The 20,851-nt window shown below is 46.6% G+C and overlaps 1 pseudogene across 1 annotated transcript; it reads right to left on the bottom strand.

Annotated features, from left to right (window-relative positions):
• Nucleotides 1-612: 612 nt before the first annotated feature.
• Nucleotides 613-20,808, bottom strand: LOC308349012 (glucokinase regulatory protein-like; annotated as a pseudogene). The gene is made up of 8 exons (XR_013968498.1): nt 19,469-20,808; nt 18,746-18,844; nt 18,410-18,507; nt 17,240-17,337; nt 17,058-17,141; nt 5,798-5,947; nt 3,642-3,776; nt 613-3,170 (listed from the first exon to the last, which is right to left on the bottom strand). The product of XR_013968498.1 is annotated as a glucokinase regulatory protein-like (transcript).
• Between the last annotated feature and the right edge of the window lie 43 nt (nt 20,809-20,851).

Genomic DNA, 20,851 nt, shown 5'->3' on the forward strand with positions numbered 1-20,851 from the left:
CTTGCAGTGGGGTATATCTACCTATGTTATTTGGAATTCTTGTGTAGGGAAGATTTGTTTCCTCCTCTAATTTATTTATTCAATTATTTTGTTCTATCCGTATGAACTCATGCATCCTTATTTTGAACTCTGTGTTACAGTCCAGTACATTATTTCTTTTGTTGCTCACATTGTTCCAACGTTGGCCACTGGGAGCTCTCTCAGGTTGATTTCTAGGTCCCTTTTGTTTTTATGGGCGCTTCTTTACTTTCTGGCATTACAAGATGCTCCTGGCTCCCCTTTCTGTCTCTTCCTCCCATGCCAGAGCACACCAGCCTCTAGTTTATACGTAAGCCCGAATCTTCTCTCCTCCAGGATGGAAGCATTTCACAACTCCTAGGTTCAGTGCCTAGGATTTGGACCCCCCCGTCCAAACCATAGCTGAATTTGGATTGGATCTTAGACATTTTGCTGTGCTGTAGGGCCCATCCCTGGAGTCATATCGAGGCCCTGTGATCTCCTACCTGGTCCCAATGTCTTCCTTCAGCCTTACTGTCCCATGTGCCTGGCCCAGCCTGTTTAATATTCAAGACCGCCTATGTTATGAAAAGAATGGCTGATTGGGAGGAGAGATCTTGGGCTCCAGTCTTTAATATATTAAGTTTGAAGTATATGCAATATCCAAATATCTCCCACCCTTCACTGCTTACTTTTGATTGAGCAAATGAATATAGCAGGAAATTGTTTCCTTCATTTTCCACAATCCAACCCAATCTCCTGGGATAGATCCTTTCATCGCTTCAGCACAACTGCTGCCTTGTGTTGATAATAGATTACAGCTTTCTTAACCTCGGAAGTTTGCTTTGCTTTATTCAAAATTATGGTAAATCTTGTCACCCTACCATTTGTCTCTGGATAATTCTAAAAAGTCTTTGAACCTCTTTAGCTCTGCCTAGAGGTCAGGTTCCATTGACAATGACCTGACTCCCTGATATTGGAACCACATATCAGTACAAGTGTCCAAACATTCCCAGGTTTTCTTTGGATGTTCCCTCTCCCCACCCCAAACTCCTCTCTTTCTTTCTTTTCTTTTTTTTTTTTAAAGATTTTATTTATTTATTTGAGAGAGAAAATGAGAGAGAGCATGAGAGGGAGTAGAGTCAGAGGGAGAAGCAGACTCCGCACTGAGCAAAGAGCCCGATGTGGGACTCGATCCTGGGATTCAATCCTGGGACTCCAGGATCAAGTCCTGAGCTGAAGGCAGTCGCTTAACCAACTGAGCCACCCAGGCACCCCCCAGCCTCCTCTCTTCCAAAATTTTCCTTGACTCTTGGCCTACCCCGTAATCTCCCCAAATAAGCCTGCTTCTTTAATCCATTTCAACTCTCTCTGTCTTGTATTGGAATTATTCTTTTGTGCTTGTGAATTCCTAGGGGGTGGGGATCAGACCTTAGCCGTCTTTATCTCCCCCAGCTGCCACTCCATCGAGTTCATTATACCTGAACATCACACACAACTGAACAAGACTTGAATTGACTTGATACTACGGCACCATCCAAGTACTTGGCAACAGAACAAAACAAAACACCCTCTGGACTTCTAGAGTCCTCCTGCACCCAATACTGGGGAAATCGGACCCTGAACCGTACCCATCCCACATCTGGGAGCGAGGCTACTGCAGGCCGGCATCATCAACAGCATCAACGGGGTACTCTGCCCTCTCCCGTGCTAGAGAGCTGGGTACCTCTTCTGACGACCCTGCTCACGATGCCGAGAAGAAAGAGGAATTTACCCAATGCAAACAAGCAGGAGAGTTCTAGGTAAAGAGAAGCAGAAATCTTTTGCAGGACCCTTTCCTCACTTTACCCATCTTGAGCTATGGAGTTAGGAAGAGGCATTTGTGGAGGATGAAAAACAAAGGGATGAAACTGAAAAGTCAGGGGAGTGGTGGCTGAAGAAAGTGGCCCTGGTTAAGGATCTCGGGTCCAATATAAATGTCAATGTATGGCAGGGAAAGAGCGCTCCGATAGAGGATGGAGGCCCCCAGACATTTTAGGGGCGCTTCCAGCCGCCTTTATAAGGCTGGTGACTCTATCCTCATAAAACCAAAATCTGTTTGGCTCTTTAGCGGTCACCCTACTGCCCGAAGGTTCCAAGGAACTCCAGAGCTTTTACCTGTGTACTTCTCGGGCACAAGGGGGAGCCAGCTCTCTTTTATCAGAGTCGCACGCCCTAGGCACTGAAGGGCTGGAATGGGTCTGCGATGGGCAAGGTTTGCCTTCCCCACGTCCCAACAGCCGAAGCTGAGGTCTCAAATGGACGGACCCGGGTTTCTAGTGTTCGTCGCACCCCACCACCAGAGGCTGTTCAACACCCCCAGAGTTCCGTATGTCCCCCTTACAAACTAGGGCAGGGGAAGCAGTTCTCACTTCAGGGTCTACTCTGTGGATGTAGCTTTCAATTCTAGTGATGAGGAGCCTGCTGTCCTCCCTAATTGGGATCCTTTCTCTGGGTGTCCTATGTTGGGGATACAACTTTCCCCCTTCCTCTGGAATCACCTAGGTTCCCACTTCTCCCTGCGTGTATGAGTCCGTGCAGGAGCCGAAGGTGTGTGCAGGTGCGCGCTCACACAAATCCACATGTTGGAGATGAGGGATACAGAGGTGCTGGGATAAGGTCTGGATCAGTGGACAATGAAATGGGTTTGAGGGGCAGGGCGGATGTAAAGAAATAAACCGGTTGTTGGGACCAACCCATGCCACCCGTCTTGGCCCACCTTTAATTTACTGACTCTGATCTGCTGAGATCGGAAGGTTAACTTTCCCAAACAAGGCATTTCGTTTCATTTCTGAAATCAGAATATGCCAGTGGGTCAAGGGCAAGAACCACCCACCACCAAAGCACAGAGCCGCTTTTCCCCCACCCTGGGCTGCGGGTGGCCCCGGGAACTGGGCCTGTCCTCCTCCCGTGCTGCGAGTCCACCACGCCTCCAAGGGCTTCACCCGCCCAGAAATAGCAGCTCACAGCGGGGTAGGCTCTGGGCCTTCCAGGGGGTCCGCGCCGCGCTTCCGACCTGGCCCAGAGAGGGCGCTCCGGACAGCCTCACAGACGGACGGAGCGGCAGCCAGCTGCGCCTGCGCCTCGGGGATGGCGCACCGGCATAGGAGGCTCAGCAAAGCTACCGGGATCACCTGTGGGGAAGAGGCAGGGAGAACTGAAGCCAGAGAGAGTGAGGCCATCTGCGAAGAGCCCCGGAAGAGCCTGAGCATTCGGTGTGGGAGTCAGAAGCCACTAGGTTGGATGCAAGCACAGAAGGGAGTTATCAAGACCAGAAAGTGTAGTCAGATGGGTTAAGAACAGAAAGACGCCTTCCCCCGGACCCAGAAAACTCCTATTCATCCTTTAAGACCCAGTTCAGAGGCCCTTCCCCCTCTTTCCTGGCTCCCCTCCTAAATAGACCCAGTTTCTGCACCCCTGCAGCAGCCTTTCCGCACCTCTGTGCCTCCTTGTCACGATCACAATGCCCTGAAAAACAGGGAGCTCATTGGCAGAACATCTCTAACTTTGTAAACCCAGTACCAAGCAAGATTCCTGATACACTGAGTCCTAAGTCCTAAGGACTCAGTAAATGTTTGCTGAATGATTAGCTGCCGGCGAGATACCTGCTCCTTCTCGTGTGCGAGCTGGATGTGGAAGGAGATGGGAGCAGCCCGAATGTCATCCGACAGTGGCTGGGGGAAGTGGATCACCTGCAGGAGGGTCTCGATGCATCGAGCCTTGGGCTGTCCAGAGAACCGCTGTGGAAGAAGCAGTAAGGTCAGTGTCCGGCTGGAAGGCAAAGTTGGGGGAGCGGGGGAAGAGAGTGGAGGAGGAGAAACAAGTGGGAGAGTGGGAGGCAGGCGCCTGGGATCCCGAAGACTGGCCACAGAGGCTGCAGGGAAGTGGTCCCCATAGGTGATCCCAAACTCACAACCCCCAGGTGTGAAGAAAAAGGGTTAGTGGCGGGCTTTGATTGGCTGGGTTAAACTGGAGGATTAATGGCAAACTGGTCACACTTTCAGCCGTGTGCCTCCAACCCCATAGGCTGGTCATCTTAAACTGAACTCACTCTTGCGGTTTCCTCCTCAACCCTATCCTTCTTTTATACCCTGCCAAGGTGGCTCGTTGGCAAATCTGTTCCTTTTTGTCACCCTCCTCTCCCCTCCACTAGCTCAGCACTGCCCAAGAGTAATATAATGCGAGCCACACATGTAATTTAGGATTTCCTAGTACTCCATTAAAAAAGAAACACGTGGAATGCAAAAGAAACAGGAAATTAATTTTAAACATGTTTTATCTCATCCAATAGATCTAAAATATTATTTCAACATGTCAATAATATTAAAAATTATCGGTAGGATATTCTACAATATTTTTGTATCATGTCTTTGAAATCCAGTGTCTAGTTTATAATCCCAGCTCATCTCAGTTCAGGTACTGAGTTTCGATGTAAAAGTAAAATGTAGTTCTACCAAAACAATAAAGTTGCATTTAATGAAGAAAATTACCCTGCTTCAGTTTTTAAGCAAAACTTCAAGTTCAGCTCCTCGGACACACTAGCCACATTTCAAGGGCTCAGTAGCCACATATGGGTGGTTGCTGCCATTTTGGATGATTTGGGTCTAGCTGTATTTGGCAAGCTCGAATTCTGGTCTGGCTTTCAGTCTTCCACGTAATCCTCCGATGGGCCACTCTGCGATGGCGAGGCCTGGATCAGACAGATCTCTGATTCCCCCTACCCACCCCAACCCCAGCATCTTAAAGAGCATAATGCACTTTTCTTTTTCTGGTTGGTTGGTTCTATTGATTTGAGAAGGTTTTAGGGACCTGGTGGGTCCTCACTAAAGCTCTTTGATTGATTCCCTTTCCACAGGGTTGTCAGATTTAGCAAATAAAAATACAGGATACCCAAGAATAGGAATGTCAAGTGAATAATGAAAAAAATACTGTAAGTACGCCTCAAATATTGTATGAAATACACTTATGCCCAAAAAATCCTTTACTTACCTGAAATTCAAATCTGTCCTGTATTTCTATTCGCTAAACCTAGCAACCCTCCTTTCATGACCAGCTGTTGTGCTACGTGCTCAGCAGCCAGTCCTCCTCCTCCTAGTACCAGCACCTTGACCTTCCTCCAGAAAACTACTGTCCCTCCATTCTCAGGCCAGGCTGTTTGACTGAGACTCACTTCCCACCCTTTCCTCCAGTGCCATCCCACAGGGAGAGCACATGAGCCAGGCCTGGGCAGACTGACCAGCTCAGGGATGGCATGTGACCCAAGACAAGCCACCTTCCTCCCAGGCATGCGTGGGAATCACGGGCACAGATACACTCTCCTTCCATCCGGGTTGCTAAATTGGTAGGAAGCAGGGCCGGCACTGCTGGGGCCCAGTTTGCCACCTGTTGGAGAAAAGCTGCCTGAGAAGGAGAGCAACATAGAAGAAAGTTCAAGGCTGACATTCTCTGGAGTACACTGTTTAGAGTACTGGGATCTGGCTATCCTGGGACCCGAGTTCCATGAACCAGTCATGTGCCTTGTTTAGCTTAAACCAGAATGAACTAGGTGTCTGTCCCATACTTGTAACTCAAAGAATTGTCTGATAGTTATGATCTCACAGGCATGCCCCAAGCATGCACATGCATTCCCTAGAGGAGAGGATGAGCCCAATAAGACAACAGCTGGAGGAAAGTCAGCCCTTAGCCCCACCCACGTCCATAGCTCCGTGGCAGCCCAGGCAGGAGGCCAGGCCCCAGCCGGCCACGTCCCATCGCCGCCTACCTGCAGCATGGCCAGCGCCCTCCAGAAGAGCTTGGAGCTGCGAATGCGCAGGTCTAACATGTGGTTTTGGAGGATCTTCCCAAGAAGCACGTGGGCCCCTGTACTCACGGTATTCAGCACCCACTTGGTGCTTAGCTCATGCTGGAACTTCTAAACAGGGCACACGCACACGGGGGTTTGGGAAATGAGAGGACGGGAGAGCAACAGGGTGCAGAGGGCCCTACTGTCAGACAGGGATCCAGGGATCAAAAACCAGGGCCCTAAATACAGATGGAATTTGTTTGACCAGCCCTGAGTTCAGATGTTAGGACGGTAGTTGTAAAGCAGGACTGTCCCCGGCAAACCTGCAGGTGTCACACATTTCTGGTATTGACCCCCCAGGACACACATCTCTTCCCTGAGTTCTTGCCCAGAAGGGTTTTGCACTTATCGGAACATTCCTTTTGCCCCCCAGGTGCCCGACAGGGGAGGAGTGAAGGTCCTGGGACTCATTCCACTAAACCAAAGGCTCCTGGAGCAGAGATGGTGTCTTACTCTGCTCCAGAGCCCCAATCTTTTTGATAATGGCTGATACATGGTTATTGATCAATACACATTTGTTGACAATTAGTTCAATTTAACCCCTATAACAACCCAACGAACTAGGCTTTTTTATCCCCATTTCTACATCTGTGGAAACTAGAGGTCAAAAGTAAAGTAACTTGAGGGGCACCTGGGTGGCTCAGTCGGCTAAGCCGACTCTCGAGTGTGGCTCAGGTCACGATCTCAGGGTCAGGAGCTCGAGCCCTGCGTTGGGAGCCCACTGGAGATTCTTTCTCTCCTTCTCCCTCTGCCCCTCCCACCGCTTGTACTCTCTCTTTCTCTCTCAAGTAAATAAATAAATAAATCTTAAAAAATAAAAAGAAGTAACTTGAGGGGTGCCTGGGTGACTCATTCGTTAAGCGTCTGCCTTCATTTCAGCTCAGGTCATGATCCCAGGGTCCTGGGATCAAGCCCTGCATCCAGCTCCCTGCTCCGCGGGAAGCCTGCTTCTCCCTCTCCCACTCCCCTGCTTGTGTTCCCTCTCTCGCCATGTCTCTCTCTGTCAAACAAATAAATAAAATCTTAAAAAAAAAGAAAAAAAGAAGCCACTTGAATAAGTTTATAGGACAGTGACATGAAGAATTAGGACCTAAATCCAGGTCTTCTGGTCTGTGATGAAGACATTCCCTACTTGGCCACCATCATCTCCTTGGGGGAATAAGATAGTGTAAATGAAAGCACACTGAATACTAAAACACTGTGCAAACACACGGTACTGTGAGTGAAAGACCACCTGTCCTTGGCCCTCATCTCTTGCCCTTATATAACCTTCTATTACTGCACTTTGCATCTAACTGTAACAAGAGTCCAGAAAACGAATCGAGGGGATTAGTGACTGGGTCCTTGCCAGGCTAGGGAACAAGCTACCACTACCTCTGCCTCCTTATTCTGGCCTTCTAGAAGGAGCAGGTCACACACACCCCTTGCAGAGGGTATAGTGAAAATACTTAACAAATGACTGACAAGGACATGAAGACTCAGTAGGAACATTTGCAAGGATGTGGATGGAGCTAGAGACTATGAGGATAAGTGAACTAAGTCAGTCTGAGAAAGATGAACACCATAGGATTTCACTCGTGTGTGGAATTTAAGAAACAAAACAAACAAAGGGGAAAATGAGAGAGAGAGAGAAACCAGGAAACAGACTGTTAGCTACAGAGAACAATGGTTACCAGAGGGGAGGTAGGTGGGGGCAGGGGTGGGGGTGGGAGGGTGAAGCAGGTGATGGGGATTAAGGAGTGCCCTTGTGATGAGCACCAGGGGTTGTATGGAAGTGTTGAATCATGATACTATACACCTGAAACTAACATTACACTGTATGTTAACTAACAGGAATTTAGATAAAAAGTGAAAAAAAAAAAAGAAAGAAAGAAAGAAAAAGATATTGTGGCTCATTTGGGGGGAAAAAAAAAAAGAGTGCCGCAGAACTCTGACCAATCAGAATAAAGCTAACTAGTATGCAGTACACAGACTGCCCTGTGGGAAAGAGATCAGTCAAATCTGGGTTATATCATTTATGTCACTGACCATCAAATAACCATTTGTACCATGAACTATCATTAACACAAAAATATTTTAAAGTGCACATAATCTGAATCCAGACACATTCATTTTAAAGTCCATGTAGAAAAAAGGCAGCAACTGTACCTAGAAAAATCCTTAAAAAGAAGAGTGAGAGAAGCATTAACCTTTCAAATATTAAGCCCACAATAAGCCTCTATACTGAAACTGAATGGCATCATCACATCAATAGACAGACTGGTAGAACAGAACAGAAAGTCCAGAAATAAACCAGTGCACATGGGAACTAAGTATCTGATAGAGGTTGCATCTCAAATCACTCAGGAAAAGATGAATTTTAAAAATGTATTGAGATGGGGCGTTTGGGGGGCTCAGCTGGTTAACGTCTGCCTTCAGCTCAGGTCGTGTCTCGGGGTCCAGGGATAGAGCTCCCCATGGGGCTCCCTGCTCAACGGGGAGCCTGCTTCTGCCCCTCCCCCAGCTCCTTCTCTCTCGCTCTCTCTCTCTCTCTCTCTCTCTCGAATAAATTTTATATATATGGAGAGAGACAATCTGATAGTCACGTAAAAAGAAATTAAATTGGGTTCATACCTTAACCCATAGACAAGAATAAACTAATGAATTGCAGGTCTAAGTGTTTAAAAAAAAAAAGAAGGAAAAGAAAAAAGAAACCATTTTTATTAGAAGAAACATGTACTAGAAGAAAACACAGGCGGAGTCCCTTTACAACCTGGGGGTAGCAGAGAGCTTTTTGTGCCTCAAGGTCCAGATTCAACAAAAAATGGATTAATAGGGCGCCTGGGTGGCTCAGTGGGTTCAGCCTCTGCCTTCCGCTAGGGTCATGGTCTCAGGGTCCTGGGATCGAGTCCCGCAACGGTCTCTCTGCTCAGCGGGGAGCCTGCTTCCTCCTCTCTCTCTCTGCTTACACTTGTGATCTCTGTCAAATGAATAATAAATAGAAAATCTAAAAAAAAAAAAAAAGGATTAATAAGATCTATCCCAGTAGAATTAAAACAAAGACATTTGCATGGTTAAAACCCAAATGAAATATTCACGATGCATATCAGAAAGAAAGAACTAATGCCCCTGATTTATGAAGTACTAAAAAATCAGGGGCTCAGTCAGTTAAGCCTCTGCCTTCATCGGCTCAGGTCATGATCAAGGCCAGCATCGAGGTCATTGCTAAGCAGGGAGCCTGCTTCTCTCTCTCTCCCTCTGCGTGTCGCTCCCCCTGCTTGTGCTCTCTCACTCTCTGTCTCTCAAATAAATATATCTTTAAATAGAAATAAAGTACTAAAAATCAAGGGGGCATACAGACCCCAGTACCATTAGAAAATGAGTATATTTCATGTATTTACATGAACACACAGTTCACAAAGAAAAAGATTTACTAAAGACCTTTAAGCATGTGAAAAGATGCTCAACCAAACACATAATAAGTAAAATAGAAATGAAAACCACACAGAAATAGAATTTCTCATCTACCAGACTGGCAAAAATTCAAAAGCTTTTGAATGCTTTTAAAGAGGCTATGGGGAAGGGGTGCCTCGGTGGCTCAGTTGGTTAAGCATCCAACTCTTGGTTTTGGCTCAGGTCCTGATCTCAGGGTCACTGATTGAGCCCCATGCTGGGCTCCACACTCAGTGCAGAGTCCGCATAAGACTCTCTCCCTCCGCCCTCCCCTCCCTCAAATAAATAAATAAATCTTTTTTAAAAAAGGAACTATAGGAAACGGGCATTCTCCTATATTGCTGGTACAAGAAGCAAAATGGGACAATCCTTCCGAGGGGAAATGTTGCCGTATCTAATGGAATTATATATGTATTTATCCTTTGATCCAGCTCTCGTTCGTCTAGGAATTTACCCAAAGATACACTTCTACATTACATAAACACGTGCATATTCATCGCATCATTATTGGTAATAGCAAAACACTGGAAACAACCAAATGCCCTACATCAGAGACTGCCCCAATCATTCTTGCACATGTACAATCTACACACCAATGTAAACAATAATGAGGAAGGGTTTCATAAACCCAAGTGGAGTTATTTTCAGGATATCTCATTAAAGCACAAAAGAATATACATAGCACAGTGCCTCTTGTAAAAGAAAAAATTGCAAAGTACATACAAATATGCTTTTTTTGCAAAGAGAAACATAGGAAGGCAAGTCAGTAACTAATGAAATTGTTTACCTGCAGGGATGAGTGGAAACAGGTGGAAGGAAGAGTGAAGGGGATGGGACATCTCCTTATGATACAGTTTGACTTTAAACCACGTTATGTTTTACATATTCAAAAGATAAAGTGATATCGAAAACCAAAACTCAGGGACACCTGGGTGGCTCAGTTGGTTAAGCGTCTGCCTTTGGCTCAGGTCATGATCCCAAGGTCCCTGGATCCAGTCCTGCAATTGGGCTCCCTGCTCAGCGGGGAGCCTGCTTCTCCCTCTGCCTGCCGCTCCCACTGCTTGTGCTCTCCCTGTCTCTCTCTCTGAAAAATAAAAATTAAAAAAAAAAAACCCTCTAATATGAAAAAAAAAAAAAGGAAATGAAACTCACTATATATCATATTGATAACATAACTACAGAGAGAGGAAAAAATTTAATCCCAGTAACTTTTTTTTTTAAAGATTTTATTTATTTATTGGACAGAGAGATCACAAGTAGGCAGAGAGGCAGGCAGAGAGAGGCGGAAGCAGGCTCCCCGCTGAGCAGAGAGCCCGGATTCGGGGATCGATCTCAGGGGGGCTCGATCCCAGGACCCCGAGATCATGAGCCGAAGGCAGAGGCTTCAACCCACTGAGCCACCCAGGCGCCCTAATCCTAGTGACTTTTGAACACTTTATGTGTCTTTTGTGGAATATGGTCATTAGACAAAAAGAACTGCAAAGAAATCTTGACTGTTTCTTGGTAAGTTTGTTGATGATAGTGGTATCAGGGTGGCAATTTCAAAATGGGTATTTATTGTAGGACTAAGGAAATGGACAAATAAATTGATGATGTTGGGAATCAACGTTCTCATTAAGGGAAAACAGGAAAGGGAACATATAAACATTCATAAATGTATATGTATGTATATATACATCTCTATATATGTACTTATGTGAAAAAAATCATATACAGTTGACCCTTGGACAACAAAGGTTTGAACAACACAGGTCTACTTATATGCAGATTTTTTTCAAAAATACAGTGTGGTGTACTATAAATGAATGTTCTGTATGGTTTTCTTTTCTTGTCTTTTTTTTTAAGGTTTTATTTATTTATTTGACAGAGAGAGACACAGCAAGAGAGGGAACACAGCAGGGGGAGTGGGAGAGGGAGAAGCAGGCTTCCCGCAGAGCAGGGAGCCAATTTGGGGCTTGATCCCAGGAGCCTGGGATTATGACCTGAGCAGAAGACAGATGCTTGACAAATGAACCACCTAGGCACCCCTCTGTATTATTCTCTTAACATTTACTTTTCTCTAGCTTATTTTATTGTAAGGATGCAGCATATAATACATACAACTTAAAAAATATGTGTTAATTGAGTGTTTATGTTATTGGGAAGGCTTCTGGTCTAGAATACGCTATTAGTTAAGTCTGGGGGAGTCAAACGTTATACAGGGATTTTCAACCGTGTGGGTTGCCAGTGCTTCTAAGCCCCATGTTGTTCAAGATCAACTGTATTTCCTCGTTCGTTCGTTCGTTCGTTCTTTCTTTCTTTTTTGAGACAGAGGAGAAAGAGAGAGCGCACACGCACACATGCAAGCAGGGAGAAGGACAGAGGGAGAGAGAGGATCTCAAGCGGACTCCACGCTGAGCTTGGAACCAGATGTGGGGCTCAGTCTCATGACCCTGAGGTCATAACCTGAACCAAAATCAAGAGTCCAACATTTAACCGACTGTGCCACCCAGGTGTCCCTGTATTTCCTTGTTCTTTCTACCAAAGAATTTTGCTTAGAGGCAAAGTCAGCAGGAGCAGTGAGCGTACCTAGCACCTAGGTTTCTAAATACGGCAGCCCCCACTTACCCCGGGGCTTAAGTTCCAGGCCCCCCATAGATGTCTGCTACTGCAAACAGTACGGAGCCATACACATACCATTTTTTCCTCTACATACATTCCAACGATAAAGATGAGTTCATGCATTAGGCACAGTAAGAGATGAACACCACCAATAATAAAATAGAACAATTATAACAGCATACTATGATAAAAGTTATGTGACTGGGGTCTCTCTCACAAGGTATCTTATTGTACTGTGTTCATCCTTCGCCTTCTGGTGACGATATGAGATGACAAAATGGCTGCTCCATGACATGGAGGGACGGGAATGACGTAGGCATCGTGACATAGGGTTAGACTACTACCGACCCTTTGGCGATCCGTAAGGGGGTCATCTGCTTCTGGACTACCAGTAGATTAGGGTAAATGAAGCTGCGGGAAGCACAACCGTGAGAAGGCAGGACTGCTGTACCGATCCCCACGGACAAGCACCAGCGCTCCTCGAAAATTACGGATTCCAGCCAGGACTGGAACTAGGAAAGTACAAGGTGAACCTGGGACCACATTTCTGTTCTCCTACATAGATGGCTGGGGACACTACTGTAGAGACACACATCTACATACACACACACACAGGTAAATAATAATTAAGAGAGTTAGAAACTGAAGCGGAGTGATTTCCAAGATACCTTGTTAAGAAAAAACACAAGGCACAAAAGACTGTCATACGCTACTCTTCTGCATTCGAGAAAAGGTGCATTTTTTTCTTTTTCCAAAAAGAAACACAGCAAAGAGTGTTCCAACACTAATGTGACCATGTCACAATGACAAAGGGGCCAGCTTGAATGAGCTCTCATTTTGAGTATTAAAATCAGTAATGACAGGAATGGGTTAAAACACATTTAACAACAAAAAATTCATGACTCCACACTGAGTCTGAATAAATGTAGATGGGGTGGGGAGAGAAGGGAGAGATTTTCTTTACAGAAGAATCCCAACTAGTAAATGTAGACAGAAAGATAGAAAAACCAGCATTTAAAAACCACCATAGTTATAAATGGATTCAACCAAGAATGATCTGTGGATGCTAAAACCATTAGGTGAAAGATCACTAAGGAACAGGATGCAAAGAAATCTGACACTACCAGGGCACCTGGGTGGCTCAGTTGGTTAAGCTTCTGCCTTCAGCTCGGGTCATGATCTTGGGCTCCTGCGATCGAGTCCCACATTGGGCTCCCTGCTCAGTGGGGAGTCTGCGTGTCCCTCTCCCGCTGCCCCTCCCCTGCCGCTCGTATTCTCTCTCTGCCTCTCTCAAATAAATAAATAAAAGCTTAAAAAAGAAAAAGAAAAGAAATCTGACACTACTTTGAGTAAGTGATAAAACGTAACATCACCAGTAAAGGAATGAACTGACACCAGGCATCTCCCAATGTGATACACTCATCGATGAGCCTCATCTCTGCGGCACTCCCGCCAAAACACGTCACCTGAATATAATGAAGAAACCATCGGGCAAATCCAAGGTGAAGCACATTCTGGAAAATAATTGGTCAGACTCCTGTACTATCAATGTCATAAAAGACACAGAAAACAGCTAAAGAATTCATCTAGATTAAAGAAAACTAAGGAGACCTAATAACTAAGTGCAACGCATTCTCCCTGATTGGGTCCTGGACCTGGAAATAAAAATAATGCAGAGATAATTGGGGAAATTTGAATACAGTCTGCATATTCAATAATCATACTCACGGTCCTTTTTCCTGAGTGTGAAAATTATATTGTGGTTATGTAGACAAATGTCCTTGTTCTTAGGGGACACAGTAATTTGTGTCAAATGTCACCTTATCTCCAAGTGTCTTTCAAATAATTCAGAGGAAAAGAGGGATGAAGCAGATGTGGCAAAATGTTAAATATCGGTGAATTTAGGGGTGCCTGAGTGGCTCAGTCGGTTGGGCATCTGCCTTCGGCCCAGGCCCAGGTCTCAATCCTGGGATCCTGGGAGGAAGCCCCATGTCAGGTTCCCTGCTCAGCGGGAAGCCTGCTTCTCCTCCTTCCTCTCCCTCTGCCTGCCACTACCCCTGCTTATGTGCTGTTTTTCTCTGTAAAATACATAAATAAAATCTTAAAAAAAAAAAAAGATTGGTGAATCTAGGGAAAATTGTATGGGTGTTCACTGTTCTGGCAATTTTTCTGTAGGGTGGAAAATTTTTCAAAATAAAAGTGTGGGAGGAGTTTACATCAACGATATTTCTGCAACTAAAGACTTACTAATGGAAGCCTCTTTATTTCAAACAATCGCAATATATTTGGAAAGATACAAACCAGAATCCAGCAAAAGACAGAAGCTATACACACCAGAAAAAGACTGATTGATGTGACTATGTAAAAATGTAAAGAAAACATCTCTCCATCAACAATGGAAAGATAAAAAATAGTCATAAACTAGAGGAAAACATAGAACAGGAATTTAAAAAAGCCTACTGTCCTTGCTATATACACTCCCTCTTATAAATTAGTAAGGAAAAATTAAATATGCCCAAAAGAATGGGTGAATATGCGCAAAAGGCATGAAGAAGTAACACAATAAAGAAAAAAAATAATAGCCAATATATGTCTTTAAGCGGCCAATCTCCATAGTCATCACAGGAATTTGACTTAGGGGCCCCCGGGTGGCTCCGTTACCTTAGTGTCTGACTTCAGCTCAGGCCATGACGTCAGGTCCTGGGATCTAGCCCCTGCGTTGGGCTCTGCCCTCAGCAGAGAGTCCGCGTCTCCCTCTGCCCCTCTGCCCCTCCCCCTATTCATTCGCTCTCTCATATACATAAATAAAAATCTTTTAAAAAATGATGATATGGATATATTTGTACAGAAAGGTGTTCATAATTTCCAGTGAAGAGAAGCAAGTTAAAAACAGCATGGCAAAGATGGTCCTATTTTTGTACAAATATATTGACATACTTACATATACATAAAAAAGCCTAGAGGGACATTCTCCAAAATTTGTCTAAGTGGGTTTTTGGAAGAAGGTTGTTTTTTTTTGTTTTTGTTTTTTAAACAGATTTTATTTATTTATTTGACAGAGAGATCACAAGTAGGCAGAGAGGCAGGCAGAGAGAGAGAGGAGGAAGCAGGCTCCCTGCGGACTCGATCACAGGACCCTGAGATCATGACCCGAGCCAAAGGCAGAGGCTTTAACCCACTGAGCCACCCAGGCACCCCATTCTAAGGATATGTGTTGAAATGGGAAACTGGGTGTTTTGTTTTCATAACATTAAAAAAAAAGCATTTGTATCTGAGATTTATTCTTTTCCTTGGCACAGTCAAGGTCGAATTTAAGGAATATAAGGGATCCCTTAGATCCTCTAGTCTCCTGAGAACACTGGGGCTCAGTGAGCCCACTGAGCCTCCCAGGCGCCCCTGGAAGAAGGTTATTATGGATGCTTCTCTCCTTTTGATTTCTGTATTTTCTAAAGTGTTTACAATAAAAATATTGCTACTATAATTATAATTTTCTTTAAAAACACAGATCTTTTTCAAAAGATCACAGGTTAACATTCCCTACTATATCCCCTATCCCTGGAATAGGACCTGGCACGTGATAGGTGCATAATGAATGAATGAGTAAAAGAATCTGGCTCAATTCGTGGATATGGTTGAAATTTGTACTGTAAAGTGAAATAAACCACGGACTTAGAGTCACAAGACCAGGGTTCGAGTCCTGGCTCCTGCTTTAGCCACGTGGCTGTGATTACAATGCCTTAATCTCTTAGTTTCAGTTTCCTTATCTGAGATGGGGGGAAAAACCTACATCCCTTAGGAACCTGTTATGAGAAATGATATTATAAAAGAAATAGTTTGTAAAGTACAGAGTCCTACGTGTGTATTAGGTATGATGACGGCACAGTGGAACCTGGAACCTTGAGGTATCTCACATCAAGGAGGGTTCTAGACAATGTGGGTTTCATCGGAGATGAAATGTGGTTCTAGACAATGTGGGTTTCATCGGAGAAGTCTTCTTAGAAGATGTGAGATGTCAAAGGAGACAACGAATGTGGAAAGTATGCCACAAAAGTAGAGCTGTGACCAATGAACACCATTTGGAAGGGAAGACAAAGGTACGCATTGGAAGGAGCATGGACCCCCTGGCTCAGGGGGAAGGGCTTCCTTTGAGTTCTGAGTGCCGATAAGAAAGCATGGCAGCTGTTTGGTCAAGTCAGGAAGCTTCCTGGAGGAGGTGATCTGAATAACGGATGAGACCACATCTCTCCAGCGCAACCCTTCAGGGCCCTGGTTGTGCCCCGTGGATGGTGGGCAGGTGTCAGGTGAGAAAACGGAGGAACCACAGATGCAAAACTGCCTTCTTTCTTGGGCCACAAAGCACAGGTGAACTAACACTCAGATGTCCCAGTGCCCTCTCCAGACCAAACTGCAAAGTGTACCCACAATGATCATTATTTCTATGATTATTGTCAGTGCTTGTACTGATAATGTCTTGCTAAGCATTATCAGTGCTTCAGTAGTGAAATTATAATTAGTAAAATAATAATTACAAATATTATAATAAATTATAATTAGTGAAAACTAGTGAAATTATAATTTCATTATATTACAGACAATATCAATAATTTGTCTGCAGTGAATTCAGCATAGTGAACTTGCAAGGATATAGCTTAAAGACTTTTGTATAGTGAGGATGACTATAACATCAACAATGAACTTGAAACAAGGGACAAATGAGTATCTGTCAGGTGACTGGTGGCCTGGCCTGTCTTTTTCATATATTCCTGGAGAGAACTGAGCCATTACCTTGGAAACACTGACCAGTGACCCGGTAACACAAGAACTTGCCCAGCTGGCTTTCTGGGAGTCCAGCAAAGCTTTCCACCCTCCAGCCTTGAGGGGTTGTATTTCTTTTTTTAAGATTTTATTTATTTATTTGCCAGACAGAGATTACAAGTGGGTGGGGGGGGCGCGGAGAGGAGGCTCCCTGCTGAGCAGAGAGCCCGATACAGAACTCGATCCCAGGACCCTGAGATCATGACCTGAGCCGAAGGCAGAGGCTTAACCCACGGAGCCACCCAGGCGCCCCAGCCTTGAGTTTTCTAATTTCTGGAACCCTTCCCCTCTGAGTCCCTCAGCACAGATAATACCCTCTCATCCCGCATACCTGGATGAAGCTCCCTTCCTATTCGAAGAAAAGCAGTGGCCACGTGATCCTGATGATGGAGGGGAAGAGCTTCTTCAGAGGGGTCTGGAGAAACAGAGAGAGAGAGGAGCCAGAGCTGCATCCCCAGGAAGGCCTTGCTGTAACTGCCACCCCAGGTTCCGTCCTCAAGGCTGGACCCTCACCGGCAGGGTCTGCCCCACGGTGCTATGCGCCAGGGCCTGGATGTTGGCAGTCTTCTCCTTCACCTGCTCCACCAGCGTCTGCACCTCCGTGAGGTTGTCTAGGAGAGGGGAAGGCACCAGAGATGAAAGCTGTTCTTCCTGATCCCTGCGGTCCCATCAGGACACGCGCCCCTCTCCCTGCCTCGGAGCAGGTGCTTTAAGACCCAGAAAAATGACAGCTCCCCCGAGTCGCTCCCCTGCCTCCATCTGCTCACCCCACCGCTCCCGCCTTCCCTCTCCCCATCCAGGGTGAAAATGAAGACCATAGTGTCGGTTTCCGTGAGGGATGGCAAGATGGAAGTCAGGAAGTCCTCTTGGGAGAAGAACTGGGGACCCTGGGCACAAGAAGATGGGGATCCCCCCCTCATGAAAAACTCCCGCACGCAGACCTGGAGACCACAGAGGGCCTCACAGGACCCCTCACACAGCGTGTTTGTACACAGATGGAAGAACCGAGGTTCAACGAGGTCAAGTGTTTTGCCCAAGATGATGCACCAAATTGAGGGAAGAGCCCTGGACTAGAGCCAGCTTTAGAGGGAGAATCCAGAGCCTTCCACCCTCCCTGTGCTCCCCCAAAGCCTCCCGACCTCTAACCCATATTCCCTTCCCTGGACTGTCTGCCCTGCTCTACTCCCCCACCTGTCTCCACCTCCCGTCACCTCCCACTCTCTGCACACCAGTCACCTTCACAACCTCCCCCATGTCCCGTCATCCTCCCACCCGGTTGAGGAGCTCAGTCCTCTGGTTAAACATATCACTGTGATCACCAATGAGAAAGCTGCGGACATCTCGGTAGTCTGGAAAGTTTAAGGACAGGGAGAAAGGAGTGATGGGCTTTACAGGAAAGAAAGATTCTAGGCTTGGGGGACCGTTCATGGGTCTTGGAGGAAAGTGCCAAGTGGGGTGTAGGGTGAGGTGTCACACACATGGGAGGCCACAGCTAAGCAGGGCTGGGAGTTGAGGGACCAAGGCCTGAGTAGGGGTTCAGAGCAAGGAGCATTTCACTGAAATGCCTATCCAAATAGGACAGTCTGGACATCGAATGAGGAACCCCCGTGGGCTGGCGATGGGGGTAGGAAATCGGTTTGCATTCAGGAGGAGCCAGGAAGAAAGTCTGGACTGGGGTCCCACCGGCACCAAAGGTGTGGATACACTCCACTCCATCCATGATGGCAGTGACGCCCAGGGTCTGCCAGCCAACCAGGTACACGCGGCCTTTTTTCTCCAGGCTGAGCACGGGCCAGAGGTCAGGACACGAGAGGAGATACCGCAGTGAGAAAAGATCAGGGATCAGAGAAAGAGGCACACGGCCAAGCACAGGTGTAAACCAACAGAAAGGTTACCGTGCCCCTCCACCACGCAGACCTGCTCCCCTCACCGTGTTAAGGAGTCCTGTAGAGTCTCCGCTGTTCTCAGGACAGTCCCCCACCCACGCCACTTCCCCACTCCTGACACGTTTCCACACACCTGGTGCTGGCTTGCTTCATCAGGGCAGCGATCTTCGGGGTTTGACTATAGGTCACCTGATGAGCCCGCTCAAATGTCCGCAGGATTTCCAGAAGGCACCTGGGAGAAAGGCCACCAGCTCCCGGGGTGGGCCCAGGGCCCCCTCTAGATAGCATGGGTACCCACCCCTGCCCAGGGGAGGGTACAATTCCCTGAAAACTAAGTTCTGCTGGTCCCTAGCGGAGGTGCGGCGAGTACTGTCAGAACGCATGACAGAGGACAGGAAGGGCTTCAGTGAGCAGAACACAAAGATCCAACAGAGGGCGAAGGACATGAAGAGAGCGGTGAGAGGAGCATGGGATCAGAGTGGACCTGGGTCAGTGGGTTTGACTTCTCTGTGATTGGCAGGGCTGCCTCATACCCAGACAACTAGAGGGAAGGGGGCACAAGGATACAGACAGGAAGCCCAGGCCTCACTCATGCCTCTTGATTTGGAGGTGGGAGTGGCAGCGGGCACAAGGTTTGGGGACACCAACACACACACACACACACACACACACACACACACACACACCATCCAAGGATTTAGCCTGAACTTGGTACTCCGGGCCCAATGATGAAGGTCAGGAAAATGATGGGAAGGAGGAGAGGGAAAACAGAAACCCAGGGTGGAGGGAAGTCCAGATGAGAAATGATTCTAGGAATCAGTGCAGAAGACCAACATGGGGAAGAGGGGGGTCTCACCTCCTACTTGCCAGGCTCTGGGGTCTCAATCACGTGTTGAAACCGTTTTGTGCCCAGCATGGTCGCACGCTGTGGACACCCTGTGGTGCCTGTGTCTTCAGCCTCACAAACCCTTCTGTCACGCTAAGTCTGCTTCCAGCTGGTGGGGCCTTATGTGAGCCACAGTGATGATTAACCCAGGTACCCTGGCCTCTCTGAGCACCACCCCCTCTGAGTATCTCTCCCCGCACCCTTTCCTCATCAGTGGGCCCCCAGCCCTCTGGGCACCCCAGGGAAGCTCCAGGGGTCCCTCTTTGCATGCATGCAGACTGCCCAGCCTCTGCTTTGCCCCCATGAAGGGGGAAAGGTTCATTACTCTTAACCTTTGGACACAATGACCTCTTCTCTGGAGGGCCTGGAGCTCAGAAGTGCAGGGTAATACCCAGGCCCAGGACAAGGAGAATCCCTGAGCAGAGTGCTCCGGGACCAGGATGCAACAGGAGGCCAGAGATCAGGGTCCTCAGGCACAGCAGAGGTCACAGGACCTGAGCCATGGCTTGATCACGTGTCCAGAACACACAGTCCTCCGGGCCCCTCTTGCTCCACTTCACTCTTTCATCTCAGAAGGAAGGTAACAGAAGCTTTGGAGCCCCAGGGGGACACACGCTGAACTGAATATTACAGGAAAAAAGTGCCACAGAAATAGAAATGCTGCAATGAGAATTAGAAACCAAAGTATCTGCCCTAAATACAACATGAGCCAACATTTATTTACACTGAACAATGCACTTTTCACATACAGTATCTCACTGGGTACATTCACACTAAGGAGACCATTTGACACCCTCGTTTTGCAGATGGTAAAGCAGAGGCTCAGAGAAGTTAGGTCCATTGCTGAAGATCACACAGTTGACAGAAAGGGGACTCACACCCAGGTTGTTACTCCAGATCTCATGAAATAGTTTAAGGATTTCTGTTTGTTAAACGAATGAAGTAACTAACAGACTGGTGCAAATTAATGCTAATCCCTCGCTCACACAGTGTCATAAGATTTATAGAGACATTCCCCAACATTATCTCACTGGATCCTGCCACCAGCCCTATGAGGTTCTGGACGCTGATTTTAGGAAACCTGACACTTAGACGACCAATTTCTCCACGCCAGGCAGGAAGAAGAGCTAAAAACCATAGGTTGCTACTCTTTAGACTTCCACCCCTATAAACCCAGCCTGCTGTCTTAACCGCTGTCTTCCTGCTCTTCCCACGCCCAGACACCTAGCTGACGCTCAATAAATGTTTGTTTAATAAATTAAAGAATGAATGAGAACGAAGAGAATCAGTATCAGATTCTGAATGGGGAAAAGATTTAAAAGCTGACGCAGTCTACAAGTAGGAGATTTTAGA

The sequence above is a fragment of the Martes martes genome, assembly GCF_963455335.1.
Source record: "Martes martes genome assembly, chromosome: 9".
Classification (NCBI taxonomy): Eukaryota; Metazoa; Chordata; class Mammalia; order Carnivora; family Mustelidae; genus Martes; species Martes martes.